Source organism: Tympanuchus pallidicinctus, unplaced genomic scaffold (assembly GCF_026119805.1).
Source record: "Tympanuchus pallidicinctus isolate F22 unplaced genomic scaffold, pur_lepc_1.0 scaffold6, whole genome shotgun sequence".
Lineage (NCBI taxonomy): Eukaryota > Metazoa > Chordata > Aves > Galliformes > Phasianidae > Tympanuchus > Tympanuchus pallidicinctus.
The window spans coordinates 36,873,644-36,897,850 of NW_026294780.1; positions in this window are offsets into that span (position 1 = coordinate 36,873,644).

Below are 24,207 nucleotides of genomic sequence, written 5' to 3' on the forward strand. Positions count from 1 at the left end.
ATGATAAGTATGATACATCCAAGAAAAGACCTGCATCCTCATACAGGGTACTATATAAATAAGAAATTAGACTCACAGTAGCACCCACACCTCCATCATCAGAAAATTATTTTGTATACCAAAGATAATAATACATATATATATATATACACATATTTAAACATGAATTTTAAGAAAGTATTGAATTTCTTAAAAAACAGTGCTAAGTAATTATGAAGAAAGATAAATATTTTTGGAACAACACATATTATGTCCAGACAACGGAGAAGAAATTCACGTATATCAATTATGAAGCTAAATTATAATCTCAATTAAGAATCTGCTCTTATAACAGCCAATGGTACTATCATTAGTGTACAATGATTGAAGACAAACAAATGGACACAAAACAAAACAACAAAACAAAACAAAACAACCCTGCATTACTGCATTTAATCTCCCAGAACAATATTCCACTTAAAGACTCCTAAGGGGAAAAATTTAAACCAACAAGATCATAGATGTCTAATTTTGTCATTTACAATTCTTATATATAACATGAGATTTAAACTGCATATTCTTAATATACTTAAGTTGTTAATTACTCATAAGTTTCATTACTTGAAGATACAATTTCAGTGAAGAGTATCTAGCAAATACTGATGTATTTGTGCATGACTACTAAGTGAAGAGATCAGACAAACTGTAGCTAACAGCAGCTCATTAACATGGGCATTTGTCAGTCAGTTAAATGTTTTTCTGGGACAAAAATGGAAATGGTGATAAATTTAAGACCAATATCATTATTCTAATGCTTACTTTGGTACAGTAACTTCAAGAAATTAATGGATGATTCTTCAATACATATGTTGTGAGACACTTGCTATTCCATGTATATAAATGAGAAGATTGCTAAGACATGTTTATCAGAAATATTAGTGGGCTAAGTCTGAACAATATGAATTCGAATTTACACAATTAATCATTCTGATTGAAGGTATTTGTTTTGTCATGTTTATTATCAATTGAATAAGTTACACTTATGCAAAAAGATATGGATGAGCAGCAAAACAGAAAGCAGCGAGCTGCAGTTAGCTGTTTCCATCCTCTGAATGGAAAATGATTGTTTTCTCTGACACCATTTGAACGTGTATAAGCTTCTGCGTTTCTATGTGAGAAGAGATGAGCAAATCAGAAGGAGGCAGACAGCAGGGCCTCTAAGAAGACTAGCAAGATTAGGAGATTAGGAACAAGACAATAATGTGTAGACAACGCTTTAACTTAATGAACAGAAAGGCATATATTGGTACATATATATGTTTTGTTTTGTTTTCTAGAGCATTATAGAAATACATTTTGCTGTAATTTCACAAGATGCCAAATTGAAAGATTTATCCAGTAACTAATGGAAGAAGTAGGCCTTCCAGAGTAAGTGTAGATTTGCTTACATAAAATATGTTTAATTTCATTAGAACTTTTAACAAAGCCCTTTGAGAACAGGTGTAGAAGTGACATGGGATGTTCTCAATTCATTAAAAGATGACAACAACAACAAGCTGAGGTCCCCTCACTTTGTTTCCTTAACATATACAAAAAAAATATTGATTGCTTCTTCAAGCAGCAAAAATTATAACTAATTACATATTTGTGTGAGTGGTAGCTATTTCACCTGTTTTATCATTATGAGAACTAAGATTCCAGTCATTCTGATAATCAGATGCCAGACAAATTCATTCATATTTCAGTCTGTTTCTCTTAGTTTCAAGGAAAAAAAATGCATTTCTCCCACAGCAATTGAAGGTTTTTCAAGGAATTCTGCGAGAAAATGCACATGCTCACTGCACTGAATCTGTGTTTGAACATATACTGACAAATAATATCTTGCTTGAAGCAATATTTTCTTCCTCCTTGAACTCCCCCTTATCTGCTGGTTGAATCTCAGCATCTCAGTACAGAAAACCTGTTTAAAAATAAATATAGAAATAAATAAAATAAAACACCCTCCAAACCCTGCCATACAGCACATGGAAATCCTGATCAAAATGAGAGTTTCCATTTCATGGAAAATGTTGATATTACACATTGTGCTTTGACAACATTAATCCAGTATCTGTGGAATTCTATATGAAATTGAAATATCATTTTAAAATTTGATTTAATAAAAAAGTCTTCCAAAATTTTTATCTCATTATCTCACAATAGTAATAGAAATGCATGGCGAAATTCTGTCAGTGATTCTTCCCTTGTGGTAAAAACGCTTATTTCCTGACCATTATGCCTTCATCAGAAATGGATTTGTGATATTTTAGATCTCATTATGGAATTTATAGTGGGCCCTAAAGGTTAAGTATCCTTGCTTCTGACTACAGAGCTGAACACTGGCTATATCTTTTCAACATGAAAAGGTGTGGTATGGATACTCTTCTGAATCATTTTTATAACAGCAACTAAAACAAACACTACTTAAGTTCAGCATATTTCAGTAATGTTGCAAATGGCTAAACTGTATGGTTATAGATTCAGTTTCTGTGTTTTTGTTTATTTGTTTGTATGTTTTTCCTGAAAGATACCTCTAAAATAATCTCTATTAAGTCTCTCTTTCCAAGAGGGATAAGGCTCAGGATACAGTGACTAGCCTAGGCAATAAGAAACTGCTGGCTTATGACAGGGTCAGGTTTCCTCCCTGGATCAGGAACACTGGGAAAATTGCCTTAATTTTCCGAAATGCCATTTGTTGCACTAAGAAATTGGTACAATACTTATGTACTTCATAACTTGTTCCAGGTCTTTATTTTCTTTTTTCAAAAATTGTCAAGAATTTTAATTCTTAGGCTACTTATACAGTTGGAATACTCCTATTCATTTGGCAGAAAATTGCAAAGAAAGGAAGTGCTACTGGATTTTATTTATTTATTTATTTATTTATTTATTTATCTATCTATCTATCTATCTATCTATCTATCTATCTATCTATTTATTTATCTATCTGAGACAATTCTGATAAATAAATAACCAAATAATCCAAGATTGTAAGGTGTTAAATAACTGGAAAACTAAAAAGTACATGAAAGAATATAGGACAGCTGCTTTATGTCTTCACAGTCTCAGAAGAAACATTTCTGAATTACTCCACATCATGTATCATTTAAATAAAACTTTGCTTAAATAGACAAGAGCTAGCTCACTCAGGGATTTGATAGTCTTTTTTTTTTTTTTTTTTTTTTTTTTCCTAAATTATTCACGTGGGAAATTTTTAAATGTGTATTACTAATGTGATTTTTGAGCATGTAATTGATGAAATCCTGCCTAAAGACCCTCAGGAAAGTAATTTAGAAAGACAATTCTTTAAAATAATGTCTGCTACCTCTGATTTTCCCATGATCTTGCCTGCTAACACAATGTTCATTTATCATTGAACTCATATTAACTCACTGAAGCTATGACCTAACCTTAACAAAGTTACTTCAAATTGCCTACCATTAAAATGACTGTGTACTGTGGTAGAAACATCTTATTAAACATGAGCTGCTTAATTGCTTTTCAAATGTGAAAAGATATCAGATATTACTTTTATAATTTCAACATATAGTCCAAAGATAGTTTACAAATTTTCTATATTTTCTAGGGAAAAGTTAATGAATTACATACTTTATTGAAAATAATCTTTTATGTTTATGTAAATAGATCCTTTTTTCCTCATTAATAAGCACAGAATTTGAAGGAGATGTATCTTAAATATTACAATGAGAACAACCACTGATTTTACTAATTAAATGATAAAAATTGTCAAAAAACCTACCAATTTCTAATTTGCTTCCTACTACAACATATCTGCAGTAACAGACATGCAAAGGCCACAGAACTTAAAGAATATCTAACATATATGGTTATCTATCATATGGAGACCACAATATAGAATGAGCTAGAAGATCTACTGAAATAGTTATTTATTGTGCAGTTAGGACTGATCCCAAAGCTTCTTCTGCAAACACAAGAACATCTCACCTCTAAGGAGGTGACAGCATTTTAAATGGCATTAAACAGGAGACAAAATCATTCCTTATTTTTTATTTTTTGTCCCTGCAAGTAATCTGAAGTAATCTAATAAGCATTGCCACATCTACCTCCCTTTGTGACTGCCTTGGATATGGAAAGTGTTCCAATGGAACTCTTTTTTTTTTTTTTTTAGTCTCACTTAAGAAGTGGATATTGCAACAGAAGTGTATTTGCCTGTATAATATGGGTAAAATGATCAAATTTTCTCTGCCAAAAACATATTTTGTCTTTTTAAATTACTTCATTTCTTGCTTGAAGTTAAAGATAGAGAAGAAGGTGAAGTATTGCTCTGTTTCCCACTTACGTTGTAATGAATTTTGAAAAAAGATAATATTCTGGATGGGGGAGGTACAAAAACCAGTTGTAACCAGATCTAGAATTTCTTAACACAGAATAGTAAAACTTAATTGTACTTGTAGTGGCTGTGAACAGCCATGCAGCAAAAATGTAATCAAGGTCTATCAACAGAAACTCCTTTTCCCAAACTTGAAAACACTACCATAAATATTGAATAAAGAAATTAATACAGAATGTATTACAATAAAATGACAGGCATACAGAAATGGAATAATGACCATTTTCTGTTCTCATAAATCATTTTTTGTTTCTCTTTTACTCTTTATTTAATTTCAGAAAAAAATATATCCAATAGAAAAAGGGAAAAAAAGATTATCCAAAGCATTTATTTTTTCCAGTTTTTAAGGCAATTTTTATTGGCAATAAAGGGAAGCTAGAAATCACTCTACTAGCTTCTTGAGCTGGGAGCCAGTTTGTCAGTTCCACATAAACCCTTTTTAAAATAATAATAATAATAATATTAGATTGAACACAGTCTATGCAGACAACTCAATAATAAGAAAATCTGCAGAAATTAAGTTCTTTTAATACTACTATATTACAAGAGAAGATAATCTCTAAATTAGGAAAACTAAACATATGCTTATGTCTTTAGAACTTAAAACTATGGCAAGTGATGTGGCATTCTCAAGGAAGAATATGGGTTGAAAAAAATAACTGTTTGGAAAAGATCTAATCTTTATCTATAAAGGCTGCAACTTGAGCTCCAATTTCTACATTAAGGTAAATAACTCTTTTCGTAAAGATTCACCTTCTATTCACATATCCTAAAAGGATGCAAAACGTATTTGCACATACTGAAAGACATGCCTTTCATGTCTAAATTTGTCTAATATTTGACAAAAGAGAAAGTATTTCCCAGTTGTTTAATCATATTTGAGATTACATTTTCATTTTTTCACATTTTCCTATTTTCTTTCTGCTCTCACTGCTGCAGTGAATAACAAAGTCACAAATGTACCTGTCATTCTCCCCACCTTTAATAACTCCTGTTAGATTAGGTGTGACCATTTTGTACTCCTATAGATAAATTCCAAATTTTATTCCTCATACAGTGTATGCTATGGATGGAAAGTATTTTGGCACAATTACTTGTCTATTTTATGCACATATTAATGGAATATAAATGTAATATTGTGAAGCACTGTAATTTTGTAGATGGTTCTTTTGGCATATTCATTGTAATTTTAAATTAAGATACTGTCTCTACTTTGCTATGAAACATATTTGCCAATTACAATCTGACATTTATCTGTTGAATTAATTGATTCATCTTGACTGTGAAATATATAATTATGTAGGAGTAAATCATATTTTAAATAATGCAAAGAAACATGACATTATGAGCAAAAGATTTTCATCAATTCTGTTACCACTATCTTAGATCCATGAAACCGCCAGAGCTTTGAGAATATAATGACTCTCAGACAGTTTTATCAAGCATTTCTAGTGCTAATAGGATAATAGATCCTATTGAAATTGTGGTTTTTCAGATTTCACCACTACAGTGTCAGCCAGAAATAAGTAGGTCATTCAGTAAGTAATGTCTCCTGTTTATTTCCATGGAAACTACAACAGATTAAAAAAGCACAATAAGACTATTTCAAGTTTTCATCTACAAAACATCATTTTTCATCATGGGCACCATCACTAGCCATGCATTGTCTCCAGTGATGAACAAAAGCCTACATGCAGTGCACATAAAAATCTGTACAAATAGTGGGGACTCGCATTTGCCACTGCTGAAACACAATACTCACCACATCAGTGTGCTCACATTCACTGTCTGGTCTCCATAAACATTCACCAAGTGTCAATGAATGTCAATGAGTGCAATTTTTTCCATATGGAGGCACTCTTTTCTACACCTTTGCTTCATACACACTTCCATATCGGATGTCATTTTGTTAGACTGCCCCTCTGCTGTCATGGGTTGCATGGCAGCAAAATTTAATGGAATATTGGTGGGAAGGTTCAACCTCTGCCATAGCACCAGCATCCACCTCTGATATTGTTGGCCAATGTAACTAAAAAAGGAAGCATTACTTTTGGAGCAGCCCTCATATATTGTTGAAAATTGCATAAAGCAAATTCAGAACTTCTTTTCAATGCATTTTGTATTGTTTGCTCTTTGAAGCTATTATATAGAAGTACTAAAAGAGCATATAATAAGGAAGACTTCATGTTTTTATAGATAGCAAAATGGAATAATATATATTTTTTTATGTTTATGACAGAATAATGTAATTGTTACTTACAATTCACTCAGCTCCAGCCTTGAAAAAAGAGAAATCTATCAAATCAGAGAAGTTGATGGATTATTATAATTGATGGAAAAAGTGACACTGTCATCATTATATCAAGTTGCTGTCACTCCAATCCAATTGACAATATGTACGTTTGCAAGTAAGGGTGATACAATATACTTACAAGTATGGATGATGTTCTCTATGCAGCTACTATATCATAGTCTAGTGAGTCCTATATAACTGCCACACAATTTTAATCCACTGGACACTTAAACTATACCAGGCAAGTGTGGCTGTTTAGAGCCTTTTTATAAATTTTTTATAATACTTAAGTGAAAATGGTATTCACAACACAGTTACTTTACAAATATGGTAACATTAATGATTAAAAGCCCTTTTCTTATCTATCCGCAAGATCTGGAAAATAATTTTAACAAAGACAAACTGCATTTTCCTTTATTGCATTCTGAAGGTAAATAGATTTGTTGATATTTCCCATCACATTGTGACGATATATAAATTACATGCAGTAAATACGTTTGCTTCAATGAAGAAAAAGTCCTTTTGATGCTGTGTGAGGAACAGAAAGTAATAATACAACTATAACAATAGTGAACTTGCAAATGCGCTGGAATATTTTTCCATATATTTAATTTTGGAAGAAAATAAAGAATGTATCCAAAATTCTCCAAGAAAATGAAAAAGGAAATTATATTTTGTTATACATTTAGTGTGCCTCATTTTTCAATGCAGTTTCTATTGGCTCAATGAAGTTAATTGGATACAGACTTCAATAATCTTTTTAAAACAGAAAGTCAGACAAAGTAACAATTTTTCTTCAACAAGCCTATGTTAGATTGCACTATTAAACTATGCCCTGCTAGAATGTTTTAGATAGCTGTTAGTATTGATCTTCTAAACACACATACAGACAAAAACCCCAACTAAATATATATATTTATGTATAATACTAAAAGAAGTTTCTGTATTATTTAAGATAAATTTTTAAGATAAGTGTTCATAGATACACTTTCAAGGCTTCATGTCTTGATAGTTACTTCTTCGTCCATGTAGATCAACATTTATTTTGTTTGTTTCAGAAGAACTAAGATGCATTTTATTAAATAGGACTAAAATGGGTCTTTCATTTTCTTAGTCTGTCACTTTATCGATTCTGAGATGAATTAACCGCATTTTCCCTTGTCCTATCATTACCTACCCTGACAAAAAGTCCCTCTTCAATTTTTCTGTAGGCATCCTTCAGGTACTGGAAGACTACTAAATGTTCCCCTTGGAGCCTTCTCTTCTCCAGGCTGAAGAATCTCAGCTCTCTCAGCCTGTCTTCATATGGGACATGCTTCAGCCCTGTGATCATCTTTGTGGCCTCCTCTGGATCCGCTCCAACAACTCCATGTTCTTGTTGTGTTGGGAGCCCCCGAACACAATACTCCAAGTGGGTTTTCATGAGAGTAGAGGTGCAGAATGCAGAATCAGCTTCCTCAACATACCTGTCACACTTCTCTTGGTGCATCTCAGGACACGATTGGCCTTCTGGGCTGCAAATGCATGTTTCTAGATTATGATGAATCTCTCATCAACCAGCATCCCCAAATCCTTCTCCTCAGAGCTGCTCTCAAGCCATTCTCTGCCCAATCTGTATCTGTGCTTGGAATTACCCTGACCCAGGTGCAGGGCCTTGCACTTGGCTTTATTGAACTTCATGAAGTTGGCATAAGTCCACCTCTCAAGTCTGTCCAGATCCTTCTGGATGACATCCTTTCCCTCTAGCCAATTAACTGCATCACTTGTCTCAGTGTTATCTGAGAACTTGCTGGGAGTGCACTTGATCCCACTATCTACGCTGCCTATCAAGATGTTAAATGACACTGGTTCCATCACCAATCCCTAAGGAAAGCCACGTGTCACTGCTCTCCACTTGGACATTGAGTTGACAGTAACACACTGAGTACAACCATCTGGCTAGTTCCTTACCCAGTGAGTGTTTCATCCATCAAATCCATTTTTCTCCAATTAGGCAACAAGGAAATCATGTGGGACAGTGTCAAACACTTTACACAAGTCCCTGTAGTTGATATCAGTTGCTCATCCTTTATTCACTGACACTGCAAATCCATCATAAAAAGTCACCAAGTTTGTCAAGTATCATATTTTAGTAACTGAAGATAACCTTTAAAATAGAAGTAATGTTTTTTTTTTTTTTTTTTTTTTTTTTAAATGAGCTAATAAGGATCCTCAAATGTCTGCTTCTTGAGTGACACAGGCAAAAAAATCTAACTATATTGATCAAGTGATATAGTAGCATGGAGTGAGGTCTCCTGGTAGGAAATGCATAGAAAAAAGTCACGGGCTACAGGGTGGCAGGGAGTTTCTGTTGTATCCACTGATCATGGCACTCTCACCAAAAAAAGAGGACCACAGATCCTCTACTTCAGTTTTTGCTTTCTTGCATTTCATATACAACCTCTCTGATGGACTGGTATGAAAAATGAAATTGCATTTCATATACAAACTCTCTGATGGATGTCTGGTATGAAAAATCATAGAGTACTAGAGGAGAATACATGAGATAACATAGGGCAGGAATCATCTGCATGAGTCTTTTTCTCAGTGCTTTTGTCCACTCAGTGTGTGAGAACACGGATAATACAGCTTACCTTTCTAGAAAGTGTGTTTAGTTTGTTTCTACATCATTTTGAAAAATATAATGAAAAATTATTAGCTGGTGTAATTCATCATAACTACACCAGGTGACTGCGTTATACCTACTTAGAGTAAGTCTCATAGGATGCTTTCATAAGCACTGACTTCATAATATTTTAAAGGTAAATCAGTTTTAGAATTTCAAGCAACAAAGATTTAAATTCTTAATGCAGACAGTTTCACATCTTTCCAAGTAGAAAGTGATGTGACTATTTTTTTTTTATTTTTTATTTTTAATAAAAAAGAGTGTTTAATAATGTAATAATAATACAGATTTGAAAAGCCTGAAGAGAGAACTAAATCTATGAAAGAGATCTATGGATCTCTTTCACAGAATTCACAGCAGCCAGCACATTACATTGAAGATACACTAATGACTACTAAGAAAAATTTTACTTCCTAATAGGTTGCCTGGATTGCAACATAGAATTGCCATTCACAGACCCAGAGACCTCACTTGAGGTGACTCTCAAATCCCACTGGCCTGAATTAGTAGTCCTTAAAATTTCAAAAAATTGTCCTTATTATTTCTTATAGTACAGTGAAGTAGAAGAAAACACACCTAAGAATTTTTAGTCTTTCATGACAACAGAAGATATTATGTCCCGGGAAAAGCATTAGGTAAGGAACATTAAATCTGCAACACTTGAAAAACTAGAAGTCAAGCATTCTATTTGAAATGTCATAATATCATGCATACTGAATATCTGAGTGTTGCTATATTTTCCTTTTTAAAGTCACAGTTCAAACTGTTCTCTTCTAATCCTACATATACTTGTTCCATGGTGCATGCTCATATAAAGATAGAAAACTAAGATCTACAACACACTACAAGATTTTTTGTATGCTAATGAGGTTTTAGACCTAAAACAAAACAAAAAATGCAGGAAACAAAAGATTTGGGGAAAAAAAATAATACCAAGTAAAAAAATGAAATCTCTTTTTGAACCTATTTACAAGGATTTATCTGGAAGTAATGTCTTTTCTATGTTGATCCATAATATCAGAAGATCTCATAGTTTAATGAAGTATAAAGAGATAGAAGGGTTTAAATTATAGATTTTAGTGGGAAATCTTGATGTTGCTAATCTCATCTTCAGGAAAACCTGAACATACTTCCTTTGCACATTCATGATATAGTCTGTCTACCCCTCACAGAGTTGAAATATTCAAATTGCAAATCAGTTCAGCACATAGTCTCCATAGTTTTAACTCACTAGTGGCATTTGAGACAATTGAAAAGGCCTAGTTAACTTGACATAGAAGATAGCAGCTGATTGTCAGCGAAATCCATTATACCATTTGAAGCTGTACCTCTGTTTCAGATAAGCAGCAAAGTAAAAGGCAGTGAAATGGAGCTCTTCCTTCAAAACAAACAAAAAATCTACATTAGGTACCTTCAAATTTAGGTGGTTGTGGAGCACAAAGGTTTTCCATCAAGCAGGGGAGACAGAAAAATGGCTAAACAAAGACTTGTCAGTTAAACTGAGAAATAAGAAGCAATGTACAGATAGTGAAAGCAGGGATGAGTGGCAAGGGAAGAAAACAGGGAATCCATCCACACATGCAGAGATGAGATTGGGAAAGACAAGGTACACATGGAAGGAATCTTGGCAAGGAATGTGAAAAAAGAACAAGAAGGAATTCTACAGATAAATTGGTCAGAAGAGAGAGGACACAGAGAGGGTATCCCTCTCTCACAGGTAAGAAGGGAGAACTGGCTTCCTCAGACATGGAGGAGGCTGCGGTACTCAACAAGATCTTTTCTTCAGTCTTCACTGGCTTCTTGTGCCTCTCACATCCTTGAACCTCTAGGCAGGGGTTGGAGGAGCAAAATCCTTTCCACTGCAAGAGGAGACAAAGTCAGAGACTGCCTCATGAGGCTGGATGTGTATGAGTTCACTGGGCAGTGTAAAGTGCATCCGAGGGTCCTGAAGGAGCTGGCTGCTAATGGTTGCCAAGCCACTCATCATCATATTTGAAAATTCATGGCTATCAGGTGAAGTCTCTAGTGACTGGAAAAATGGAAATGATGAGCCTTATGTCTGTGCCTGGGAATAACATGGATCAGATCCACCCTGAAAGGGATGCTAAGGCACAGATGATTGGTGTTAACCAACATGATTTCATCAAGGGTAGGTCACGCCTGACAAACTTGGTGGCCTTTTATGATGGAGTTACAGTGTTGGTAGATAAAGGAAGAGCAATTGATGTCATAACAAGAGGAAAACACAAGAAAAATAAATGGAGTTGCACAGACTAAATTTAACTTCATCTCAGTTGAAACCAGGATAGTCAATGAATATATTTATGAGTGAAAAAAAGCAACTCTGACATCATACAGTTATAGAAATTTTGTCTGGCCTCCAAAGGTCGTCTAGTTCTGATTGAAGAAGGACTAAGACTAGATTGATTTCCTGTGTTTATTTAAATGCCTTTATATGGATTGCATGAGGAAAATGTCCGTTGTCTTTTCGGATTCCCTATTTACAATTTCCTGAATCCTTATTCTTTTTGAAGACAGATATATATTTAGGCTTTTGTAGATGTCAGACACCTTCTTGAATGAACAGTAAATTTCAGAACCCCTCAGCTTTTTCAGCATCCTCAAATACATCATGTCTGGCCTCATGGGCTGGAATACATGCAGCTTTCCCAACTAATCTCTAACACATTTCTGCCCAGCCCTCTCCTTCTTAAACTAAACCAGTGTCTCCAGAAGTTTGGGAACAGCTATTATGTATGGAGACTTAAATAAATGAACAAACAAACAAACAAACAAATGCATTATTGACTGTTTTTTTTTCCCCCCATATTGCTAATCACTAATTTGTATTAGCTATTACCAATGCACATATATTTTCTCTAAAACTGATTTTTGTACCTGACACATTTGTAAAATCCCTTTTTTCCCCCCATTTCTACTTAGTTTTAGCTTCATGGAGACTTTGCTATTCCTGATCTTGTCCCTTAAAGGCAACATTTCCATTTTCTTCTTTTGTTTCCTGTACATGTTTTTGCATATGACACTTTCATATTTGCATTTCTGTTCATCAAAGTTTCCTGATAAGATTAGTGGGTTTTCCACCAAATTTTCTGTTTTTCTTCACAATAGAATGGTTTATCTTTTCAGAGATTTCAAAAAGTTTTCTTTGAAAATCAGTCCACTCTCCTTGTCATGGCAGTTTCCCAGGAGATTTTACCTAGCAATTCCATAAATAGATTAAAGAACATTTTCCTAATATCCAGAGTTTTGCCATGGTACTGTTTACCACTTCAGCTTCCTATAGATTTTGTATTTATTATCTTACTGTCAAAGCCACTGGGGCTTTCATCTCTGACACATTAATTTTCTTCTTTGATCTGCAGCACGACTTGAGTATTGCTCCTTCTTGTCCCTTTTAGCATTTTCTTTAGGGAATGGTCATTAACTTTCTTAAGCTTCCTGTACAATGCACCTTTCTGTGTCAACAACTGCACACACCAGTATTTGTCTGGTGACAGTGTCTGCTCCTGCTTCTGTTTCTGTCTTTTACTGACAGGATTAAGGAAACTGTTTCTTTGGACCTGACCTCCTCTTTTTGTCCTCATCTCTGATTTATTCAGGCAGATCCTGTTAGTAAAATTTACACACAGGTGTTGTGGACAACTTCCAGCCATGAACAAAGACACTAGTGACTGTTAGTCATCTGATTAATCTCTGTTCTGCTCACATTGAAGACATGAGATACCCATTTCAGACTCTGCTAACAGAAGCTGTAGGTTCATTTATAGAGATAGCGGTAAGTCTTGAATTCTTGGAGCAAGTCCAGAGGAGGGCCACTAAAATGATCAGAGGCTGAAACACCTCTCCTATGAAGAAAGGTTGAGGGAACTGGGCCTGTTTAGCTTGGAGAAGAGAAGGCTCCAGGGAGACCTCACTTGTATAGGAAGCTTTGTACAGAAAGTGGCCTTCCAGTACTTGTACAGGAAGCTTAAGAAAGAGGCCTTCCAGTACTTGAAGGAAGCATATAAACAAGGGGGGGGAAACAACTATTTATGAGGGTGAATAGTGATTGGACAAGGGGGAAATAGTCTTAAACTGAGACACGGGAGGTTTAGGTTAGATATTAGGAAAAAGTTTTTCACACAGAGGGTGGTGAGGCACTGGAACAGGTTGTCCAAGGAGGTTGTGGATGCCCCATCCCTGGAAGCATTCAAGGCAATGCTGGATATGGTTCTGGTCAGCTTGGTCTAGTGGTTGGTGACCCTGCACATGGCAGGGGGTTGAAACTAGATGATCATTGTGGTCCTTTTCAATACAGGCCGTTCTATGATTCTGTGTTATGATTCTATGCAACATTGCACATTATTGGTAGTATATTAGAAATAACATTTTCATATTTTAATTTGACAGGAGTAAATAAGCTTAAGATTTTTTCCAAACTACTTGTTGGATCCTTATCTATCCAAAATACAGACCTCTAGCCCCGAAGTTCACAGAATAACTAATAACAGTAATAGATTGTAATTCCCCTCATATCAGCAGTGGTTTTCAAAAATACTTGATTACAGAAGATAGAGGTATCATGTACCTTAATTATTAATATCTCCCTCAATTTCTTTCTTTTTCTTTCTTAAATATTCACAGAATCACAGAATAATCAAGGTTGGAAAAGACTTTCAAGATCATCCAGTCCAATCATCCATCTATTACCAATAGTACTCACTAAACCAAGTCCCTCAACACAAAATCTGAACGTTTGTTGAGCACTTCCAGGGTAGGTGACTCCACCCCTATTGCCCCTATTTTGTGTTACAAGAGAACAGCAGGGAAGACTAGTGATGCAGACATTGCTCCAGACAAAGTAGCTCTTTCATCAAAATACCAATTGCTAAAAATTAGAGTCATTATTTCCAACACCGAAGAGAATTTGAATTCACATTTTACTGCATCATCATCTTATCATTTTTATTTGGTTGTATGTATAGCAAAGTGCCATTGGATCTTAAAAATGTTGCCTGTTTAATGTTGCCATGAATCTGTCTTTAACAGCTAACAGCTTTTATTTTATTTCTAGCTTTTCAACAGTTTCATTGTAATCCTTTCTGAGACTGATCTGGAAAAATGCTCCATTAACATATATATACATATAAACATATAAATTGTATGTGTATATGTGAGCGAGATGAAAATGAAACAAGATTCTTCTTGTAATCAATTAAATGCTTTTTTTTTTTTTTTTTTTTTTTTTTTTTAAACAAACTAGATCTGACATGTTCCACCAGCCATGTTTGCTAAGAGAAAAATGAGAAAGTTAAAAAGCCTTATTTAAATACACAAAAGTTAGTTTAGTCGGGATGAAAATACCATCTGGTTACCCTGTTGCAGTAATGCAGACTATATAAATCCATATAATAGTCTGCAGTTATGCAGACTATATAAATCCATAAAATTTAACAAATCTGCCTAGGCAAGAGCTGAAAAACTATAAATTTAGCAGATAAATCTTTCTGAAAACTTCTTTTTGTTATATTTTATATCTCAGCTTCTTGGTATCTAACGTTTCCTCCTGAAATCTTATTTAAGTCCATCACAGAGCTATATGAATATATATATGCAATGCATTTTAAGAAATCTTCAGAAAAAAAATCTTTGTTAAGTTGTGGAATCTGTGAACTTCTACCTTTTCTTTCTTTAAATAGAGTAGAATAACTCTGAAAACTCATAACAGCTGAATTTCAAAATATTTAATATATTTTATTAATTTATAATATTAATATATTATTTAACCCAGTTTATTCCTTCACTGTGTCAATATTTTTGTCTTTTTGCTGTGAAATAAATTGGTTCCTTATTTCTATAGATGTGTGGAGTAATGAGAATGCTTCATTAATCTGGATATATGATCAAAATCATTCAAATAAAAATCGCTTTACCCTAAATAGATGCTTATAGTCTTATGAAGGATTGTAGTTCCAGGAAAGGATTATTCAATGCTCGGTATTAAATTTAATTCCAGATTTAGGTATGCAAATTTGCTGTCTGCAATTCAGTTTTCTATGTGTGTGATATATGCTTAAGCTTTCACTACAGTAGATTAAGAACTATTTTTGCAATTAATAAAGCCTATTTTATCTGAAAGTAAGAAAAGAAAATAACAACAACTAAACAATATCTAAGCCTTATTTAATCCACTCTCTTGTTGTTTTTTTGATTGTTTGTTTGTTTTTCCAGATATCTCACAGTTTTCTCGCAGATATCTCACAGAATTCTAAATTGTAAGTAGAATTATAGAATCATCAGACAGCTGAAATTTGAAGGCATCTCTGGAAATGATATAGCACAATCTTCCTGCCAAAAGGACTTCAGTAAAAAAGATTGCTTAGTCCCCCATCCATGTGAGTTTTGAGAAGCTTCAGGAACGGAGACTCCAAAACATTTCTGGACAATGTGATCCAGTTGTTGAACACTCTCACTGTAGAAAGTCTACTATGATACAATGTGCTGTGTTATGATTTTTGAGGGGGAGTTGGATTTAGGTTTCAGAACAAACCATTGCAGAACATAAGTTTATGAATTTGCTCAGAAAGATCTGAGACAAGTGAGACAAATTTTGTACTTTCCAAAATGTGATAGTGTACTTGCTTTGTCCCCCTGCCACCTGATCTTTCCCTCCTAAATTTGCTCAGGCAATAACCATCAGTGGGTGTCATAATGGATACATACAGCTAAAGATAATAACACAGTAGACAAGTGCTAATTGAGCATGTGCCAACTGAATAACAGCTGGTATACAAATATGTCTATGGGTCAATAATCTTAACACACTAATAGGCCAAAGTCCATAGTCTGTCAAAATCTCCAGGAGTTCCATCTACATGAGGTGCGGGCAGGTGGATAAGCTGCTCAGCCTGGTGGTGGAGATCAAGGAGGAGGTGGAGAGACTAAGGACCATCAGGAAGTGTGAGTGGGAGACTGACTGGTAGAGTGACTCGCTGGTGTGCCAGAGGGAAGTGTGCCAGGGAGATACCCCAAAAAAGTGGTGGACCCCCTGCTCTGTCACAGTCAGACAGACCTGACAGATGAGGAGAGTTGGAAGAGAGTCCCAGCTTGGCATAATCGGTCTCTGCTCTGATTATTACCTGTTATTAATAGTTCAGGCAGGCAGTATGAAATTGCTCACTGATGAATTGCCTGCGAGTTATCAAAAGAGATTTCAGGGGTTTAGGGTGGTTGGTTGAAAGAGTTGGAGAGCAAATGATATTTTCCTCTATTCCTTCTGGGGTGATGAGGGATATGGAGTGGTCTAGGAAAATGCAGGCTTCGAATAAGTGGCTGAAAGGTTGGTGCTGCCAGAGGAACTTTGGGTTCTTCAGCCAAGAGGCAGTTTACTCAGCACTTGGCCTGATGGCTACAGACGGGTCTCATCTGTCTCTGAGGGGAAAGCAAATCCTAACCCAAAATCTGGAGCTGGCAGGGCTCATTGAGAGAACTTTAAACTAGGTATGAAGGGGGAAGGGGATAAAATGACGCTCACTAGGGTGGAGAGAGCAGTTCAGAGATTTCAACTAGATTAGATGGGGGAAGAGGGTGGAGGAGAGTGGGACAGAGAAGGGCTTGGGGATGTTGTCATTGTAGGAGATTGCAGGGAAAACCTCTGGATTGTCCTGTAGGACTTTACGAATTCCCCACTTGAAGTCTTCTTGCATCCCTTTAGGGATACCTGCATCTGCTGCTTCCCTGAATTGTCTGTATAATAATGCACACAGTATGGAAAATAGACAGGAAGAGTTAGAGATCTACATGTGGTCACCAGACCACAGTCTCATCGTGATCACAAAGACATGGTGGGACAGCTTGCATGACTGGAAAGCTGTCATGGGTCACTACATGCTTTTTAGGAAAGACAGGCTGGTGAGGAGGAGAGGTGGAGTTGTTCTTTGTGTGAGAGAGTGGCTAGAGTGTATTAAACTTCAGCTGGGGGAGGGTGACATGACAGTGGAGAGAATGGAGGTGAGAATTAAGGGGCAGGCTAGTAAGGGTGACACTGCTGTGGGTGTGTATTATAGGCCCCCTGATCAGCAGGAGGAAGTTGATGTTCTACAAGCAGCTGGAAGCAGCCTCGCAATCCCAGGTTCTGGTTCTTATGGGGAACTTCAATTATCCAGATATTTGTTGGGTAAGCATCATGACCAGACTCACACACTCCAGATGTTTCCTGCAATTTGTTGAAGATAATTTTCTGATTCAGATGGTGAAGGAGCCAATGGGGCGGGGGGTGCTTTTGGACTTTGTTCTTTCCAACAGGGATGGGTTTGTTAAGGATGTGAAGGTTGAGGGCAGCTTGGAATGTACCAGTCATGGGATGATGGAGTTCAGGATCTGGAGTGGAAGAAGCAAAAAGAAAATTAAGATTGGTATCCTGGACTTCAGGAGAGCCAATTTTGATCTCTTCTGGGACCTACTTGGAGTTATCCTGTGGGCTAGGATGTTAGAAGGTTAAGGGGCTTTTGAGAGCTGGTCAGCATTTAAACAGCACTTCTTTCAAGGTCAGGATCAGTGCATCCCTATGAGTAAGAAATCAGGTAAGGTTGGCTGAATACCTGTGGATGAACAAGGAGTTCATGCGTAAACTGAAATGGAAGAAGAAAGTCCATGAAATGTGGGAAAAGGGTCTGACCACCCTATGAATATGGGAATGTTGTCAGGGCATGCAGGGATGCCATGAGGAAGGCTAAAGCCAATCTGGAATTGAATCTGTCAAAGGAGATAAAGGATAACAAGAAAGACTTTTTAAAGTGTGTCAGCAGTAAAAGGAAGAGTAGGGAAAATGTGAGTCCCCTACTAAATGAGGGGGATGTTCTGGTAATGGGAGATGCCAAGAAGGTGAAGATACTGAATGCCTTCTTTGCTTCTGTCTTCACCACAAAAACTCCCCCTCAGGAATCTTGGGCCTTGGAGGTGAGAGAGTCTAGGGAATGGAAGGCTTCACTTTGATGAAAAAGGAGATGATCCAAGAGCATCTAGGCAACATCAGTGTACATAAATCCATGGGCCTCAATGCAACGTTTGCTGAGGGAGCTGGCAGAGGTGATTGCTGAACTGCTCTCTATCGTCTTTGAGTGGTCTTGGAGAATGGGAGAGATGCTTGAAGACTGGAGGATAACCAGTATCACTCCAGCCTTCAAAAAGAACAACAAAGAGGACCAGGAAACTACAGACCAGTCAGCCTCACCTTCACTCCTGAAAAGATGATGGAACAGTGTGTTCTGGATGCCTTCTCCAGGCAATTGGAAAAGAAGAGGATGATCAGTAGTCAGCGTGGGTTCGCTAGGGGCAGGTCATGCTTGACCAACCTGGTAGCCTACTATGATGTTATTACTGACTGGGTGGATGGGAGGAGAGCAGTGGATGTAGTCTACCTTGATTTCAGAAAGGCATTTGACACTGTCTCCCACAACTTCTTTATAATGAAGCTGAGGAAGTGTGGAATAGATGAGTGGACAGTGAAGTGGGTTGAGAACTGACTGACTGGTAGAGCTCAGAGGGTTGTGATTGGAGGCACAGAGTTCAGTTGGAGGCCTGTATTTAGCAGTGTTCCTCAGGGGTTGGTGCCTGGTCCGGTCTTGCTCAGCATTTTTATCAGTAACCTTGATGAGGGATTAGTGTCCACCCTCAGCAAGTTTGCTGATGACACGAAGCTGGGAGGAATGGCTGACACACCACAAGACTGTGCTGCCATTCAGCAAGATCTGGATCGAATGGAGAGTTTGACAGAGAAAAAACAGGTGAGGTTTAACAAAAGTAAGTGTACAGTCTTGAACCTAGGAAGAAATAACTGCTTGCACCAGTACAGGTTAGGGGATGATGTGTTGTGAACAAAACTGCATTCTGTGGGAAAGTAGAAACTAGTTTTAGCAAAAAAGCTCCAGACAAGCATTGAACATTCTCCAGAGAAATACACTAAAGTTTTGGGGCTTGTATGTAGCCATGTCCTATTTAGTTTAATTTATAGACACAAACTCAGAAAGAAGCTAGAATTCTTATTTCTCAAGCAGAATAGTCACAGATAGTAAAGATCCTTTTATATGTGTTGTATAGGATGCATAAGAAGTACTGCTTAGGGAGTAATAGTAAGCTTTTTTTTTCAAGATTGCAAATTTGAATTCTGTCCTTCAATTCTAGCTTTGATTTTTAAATCTGGCTTTTTACTTTTTAAATAGTTTTACATTTTTGCTTTATTTATTTATTTATTTATTTAACAGAATGCAAGTCCAGTGTGCTGTGGACTTCAGAAGACCTTGACTATAATCCCTATTGGATGCAGGATTCATTGCCTTGCTCAAGGCTCTTTCAGAGCTGCCAGAGATCACATAGTTTTCTACTAATCTCCTAGGGGTGTTCAAAAGAATAATTAGTTAATGTTTTGTGAAGCACTTTGAAGATGAAAAGTACTATTTAAGTGCTAGGGATTATGAGGAAATAGTTGGGGAGGGAAACTGGAGTTTGATGGGTAGCTGAAATACAGCTTTAAAAAGTCTCATTTGTTATTAAGAAAAGAGCCTTGATTCCTTCTAAGCTATCTCTGATCTAGTTTCCAGAACAGTAAGAAAACCTTTTAAACATCAACCTACTGCCTTTGAACCTGATGAAGGTTACATATTTCTTCTCTGTTCTTTACCTTTAACTAATTGTGATAAATGCTATGGAACTTGTTCAAAGGGCATTTGCTGCCTTGCTGTTAGCTTGTAACAAATATAAAACACTGTAAACTTGCCTGACTTCCTGAAAGCTAAAGAAAAGGGGAAAAGTACTGGCAGTGTTCTCCAGAGGAGAATGGCAAATACTTTGAAAGTGTCACTGTAGCAGTTGGAGCCATTTCAGCATTGTCTCACTGCATGCTTGAAGTTTGTAAAATCAAAAAAACTTAAATCTCACTATCATCCCTCAGAATACGTATATTTTTTTCTTCGAGAGGACCATAGCATTTTGTTCACATGCTCAAGTTTTTACCACACGCTTCTGTCTCACATATAAGGTCTCTGGGTCAAAACAAGCGGATCTCAGAACAGAATTTTAACTTTCACAGACAAAAGAGTCTTAGGAAAAAATGTGATGCCAACTGTGATGGGGTACACCTCAGCAGTTGCAAACATGCTCAAGTGATCTGTGGTGGTTGCAAGGGATGTGTTTGGTCTTGATACAGCCGTTCAGAGATGCAGTGAATGCCCAGTCCCTGGAGACATTCAGGATCAAAGCTGAACAGTACTCTGAACAACCTGGTCTACCTGTAGATGTCCATGTTCATTGCAAGGGATTTTAACTAAATTACCATTAATGATTCCTTCCAACTCAAATGATTCTCTTATTCTGTGATTTTGAGTGGTTATGGAATGTTACAGGTTTATAGCCAAGGGCTATAATAAACAATTTTACTTTACAAATAGGGGAACCATGTGACTATGAGGTTGAATTGTTTTTCTCTCCTGTCTGCAATACAATATCACACGGGATGGACCTCTCACTTTTCCTGAAGGTAAATCACATCCTGTTTCTCAGAGACATTCTGCCTCAAATTCTGCTAGAGACTCTAAATGATAAAAAATTAACCCAAGCATCATAAATCACTACATATTTAAACAAAATAAAACAAACAAACAAATATTTAAAAAAAAAACAAAAACAAAAACAAACCACTTTGGTTTGTTCAGCCTAAAGAAAAGGCTGAATGCAGGCCTTACAGCAGCCTACAGCTTCACATGTGGAGTGGAGGGACAGGCACTGACCTCTGCTCATTGCATGACAGGAACAGGACCTGAGGGAACAGCATGAAGCTGTTTCAGGGGAGGCTGAGGCTAGATTTTAGGAAAAGATTCTTCACTGAAAGGGTTGTTGGGCCCTGGAGAACAGGATCCCGAGGGTAGTGATTGTAGCACCAAGTTGCTGGAGTTCAAGAAACATTTGGATAGACACAGAGTTTGAATTTTGGGCAATCCTTTATGAAGACAGAATTTGGACTTCATGATCCTTGTGGGTCCCTTATCTGTCATGATATATTTCAATTTGATTATTCTCTATCTTCTGCCTTTACTATGTCTAATCAAAGTTTCATTCCTTTTATATATAACAGGGAGACCAAATCAAAATGAAAATACAAGAACTTTGCGTATTCCCAAATTTCATATACATGCACATTCAAGTTGCATGTTTTGTTTTTTTGTGTGTGTGTGTGTGGGTTTTTTTTTTGTTTGTTTGTTTGTTTTTCGTTGATAGTTGCAAAAGTGTTAGAAGCAGGCAAAATAAAATCTCTACCTTGTCGGTATTACTAAAAATGCTTTGAATTATCACTTCTAATTTGTTCACAAGAGAGAACAAGAAAACTGTCACACCTCAACCTGCCTAGGTGATAAATGCACTGAGTTTTTAATTGGGTTACTTGTAACACCACTACTAAAATCACATCCATAAACTAATGATATGTTTGAGCCAGTGAACTGTCTTGATGACAAAAGAGCTACCCCTATGAAATGTTGAACAAAGGATTAAGTTGGCTTTACTAATACATCTTATTGTATATGGATGATCATGCTTTCTATCTGAGAGCAGTTGTAGATCCTCAGTTGGCAAGCAGAAAACCAGTACTTACATTACTGTATGTCCTCCTGAGTATTTATTTGTTAGGTAATCCAGAAAATTCCTTTGTTCTATTAATCTAATTGCTCTTTTAAGACACCTCAGCAATTATTGTCCACAATAATAATATTTTTTCATTGCAGCCTTGCAAAGTTTGTCAGATTTTATTTCATCATTTATAATTACATTAAGCAAAAATGTTGATTTTATTGTAAACTCAACACAAACGCAAGAATAATCACATAAGCATAATACTGTGACTGTCTTTATTTTTTCTCAACTATCAGAATGCTGTAGGATCATGAGAATGATAATTTAATTGTGAAAATTCACTCTGTATACTCCTACATGTCAAGAGATGAAATAGATAATTAATACTAGAAAGGTAATACAAAGTCAGCAGAAGGTCAGCACCTGCTTGGCTAGGTGATTTTTCTCTTAACTTTGATCAGTGGCATTCAGTATCAGAACAGATAGAGAGTACTCTCAGTAAATTCACAGACAACATGAAATGGAGGGCAGTGTTGAGTGCATTAGATGGCCATGTTAGGCTTTTACAGGCTAGAGAAATGGGTTGACAAGGACTTCATGAAGTCAGCAACAGCAAGTGCAAAGTCCTGCATCCAGGGAGGAGTAACCAACACATGAGAATAGAAAGTTATTTCATCTGAATCAAACATAGTTTATCTCAGACAAAATCCTTTATACCATCTGGCCAAGACTTTGTTAACACAAATTTTAGTTTTTTACCTTATTATTGCCACAGATTCTGGAAATATAGTGGCAATATTGATTGAACATTACTGTTGTCAGTGTAATTTTCTAAGTCTCTAACTTTGGGAAAGTATTCTGCTCTTGTGTTGACAGCTTTATTCCAACCCTAAGGCATCTGTGATAATTAATAACTGTGTCAGATCAGTTCATCCTAAGCAGATGTGCTATGCAGTGTTTTTCCTTATCTCCTGTGTTTTCTACCTTGGTAAATGACCTTTATTAAATTATGTTTCAAACCAGAAATTCATGACACTCAGATTCTATAGGGCAAGCTGAGAATGCCATTATCTATACTTGTATAGGAAGATATATTATTATGACTGTATTTAATTCTCAGACTTTTTGTTTTGTATTTTAGTATAGATTTCAGTGGAACAAGTATTAAGAACAAATCAGGATAAATAATTCTTGTATGATATTGTTTTATTTTCTCCTTTATTTCTCATTGTATTATATGTTAAATATTTTTATCTGCTTGATTATTAGAAACTCATTCCCTTAAACCTTAATAAGGCTGTTTGTTTTTTTTTAAACTTTTTTTCTCAAGTACATTTATTTATTGTCTAATCTATAAAATCATATATATATATATATATATATATATATCATATATATATATATTTTTTCCCAAACCAACATCATAGAATCACAGAATCACTTAGTTTGGAAAAGACACTGATGACCACCATATCTAATAGTGATAGGTCTAATAGTGATAGGACTAAAGGGAATGGCTTTAAACTAAAAGAGAAGAAATTAAGGTCAGATTTAAGAAGAAATTCTTTATCAGAGTTTGGTGAGGCACTGGAAGAGGTTTCTGAGAAGAGCTGTGGATGATCCATCCATGGATACTCTCAAGGCCGGGTTGGATGGGGGCCTGGGCAGCCTAATCTAATGGCTGGCAATCCTGCCCACAGCAGAGAGTTGGTCTTTAATGTCCCTTCCAACCTAGGCCATTCTATGATTCTATGATTCCATGATACTTGGACACAGACTGGGAGATGAGTGGCTTTTGTCCCGCATGGAAACAACTACATTGCACTGCACTCATAGGAAGGAAGCTAGAATATATTTATTGCTATAATATGGACACAATATAGTGATCTAACAAAGCTTAATTTAAAACAGGTGGTAACTTAAGTTTTGACTTAGCTGGATACACTTGATTATGCATTGCATAGAGAGTGGGGTAAACACACTCATAGAGAAAATACTCCCATTGAGTCGCAAGGTTCAGAGTGGACCCTCTTGCTTTCTGAACCCTTTGAACCATAGAAGCAAGGAGCCGGAGTGCAGATGGATTCATGTTTAGCCCCAGACTTGATCAACAGTTTAGGTCTAAAAAATTATATGTGTACAATCAATCTAAGATGTGATTTTAGTGAAGATAACAAAGCTTAACACAAAGTCTAAAACTATTAGTCATTTACTAAGAATTTGTTTAAGCAAGGCATC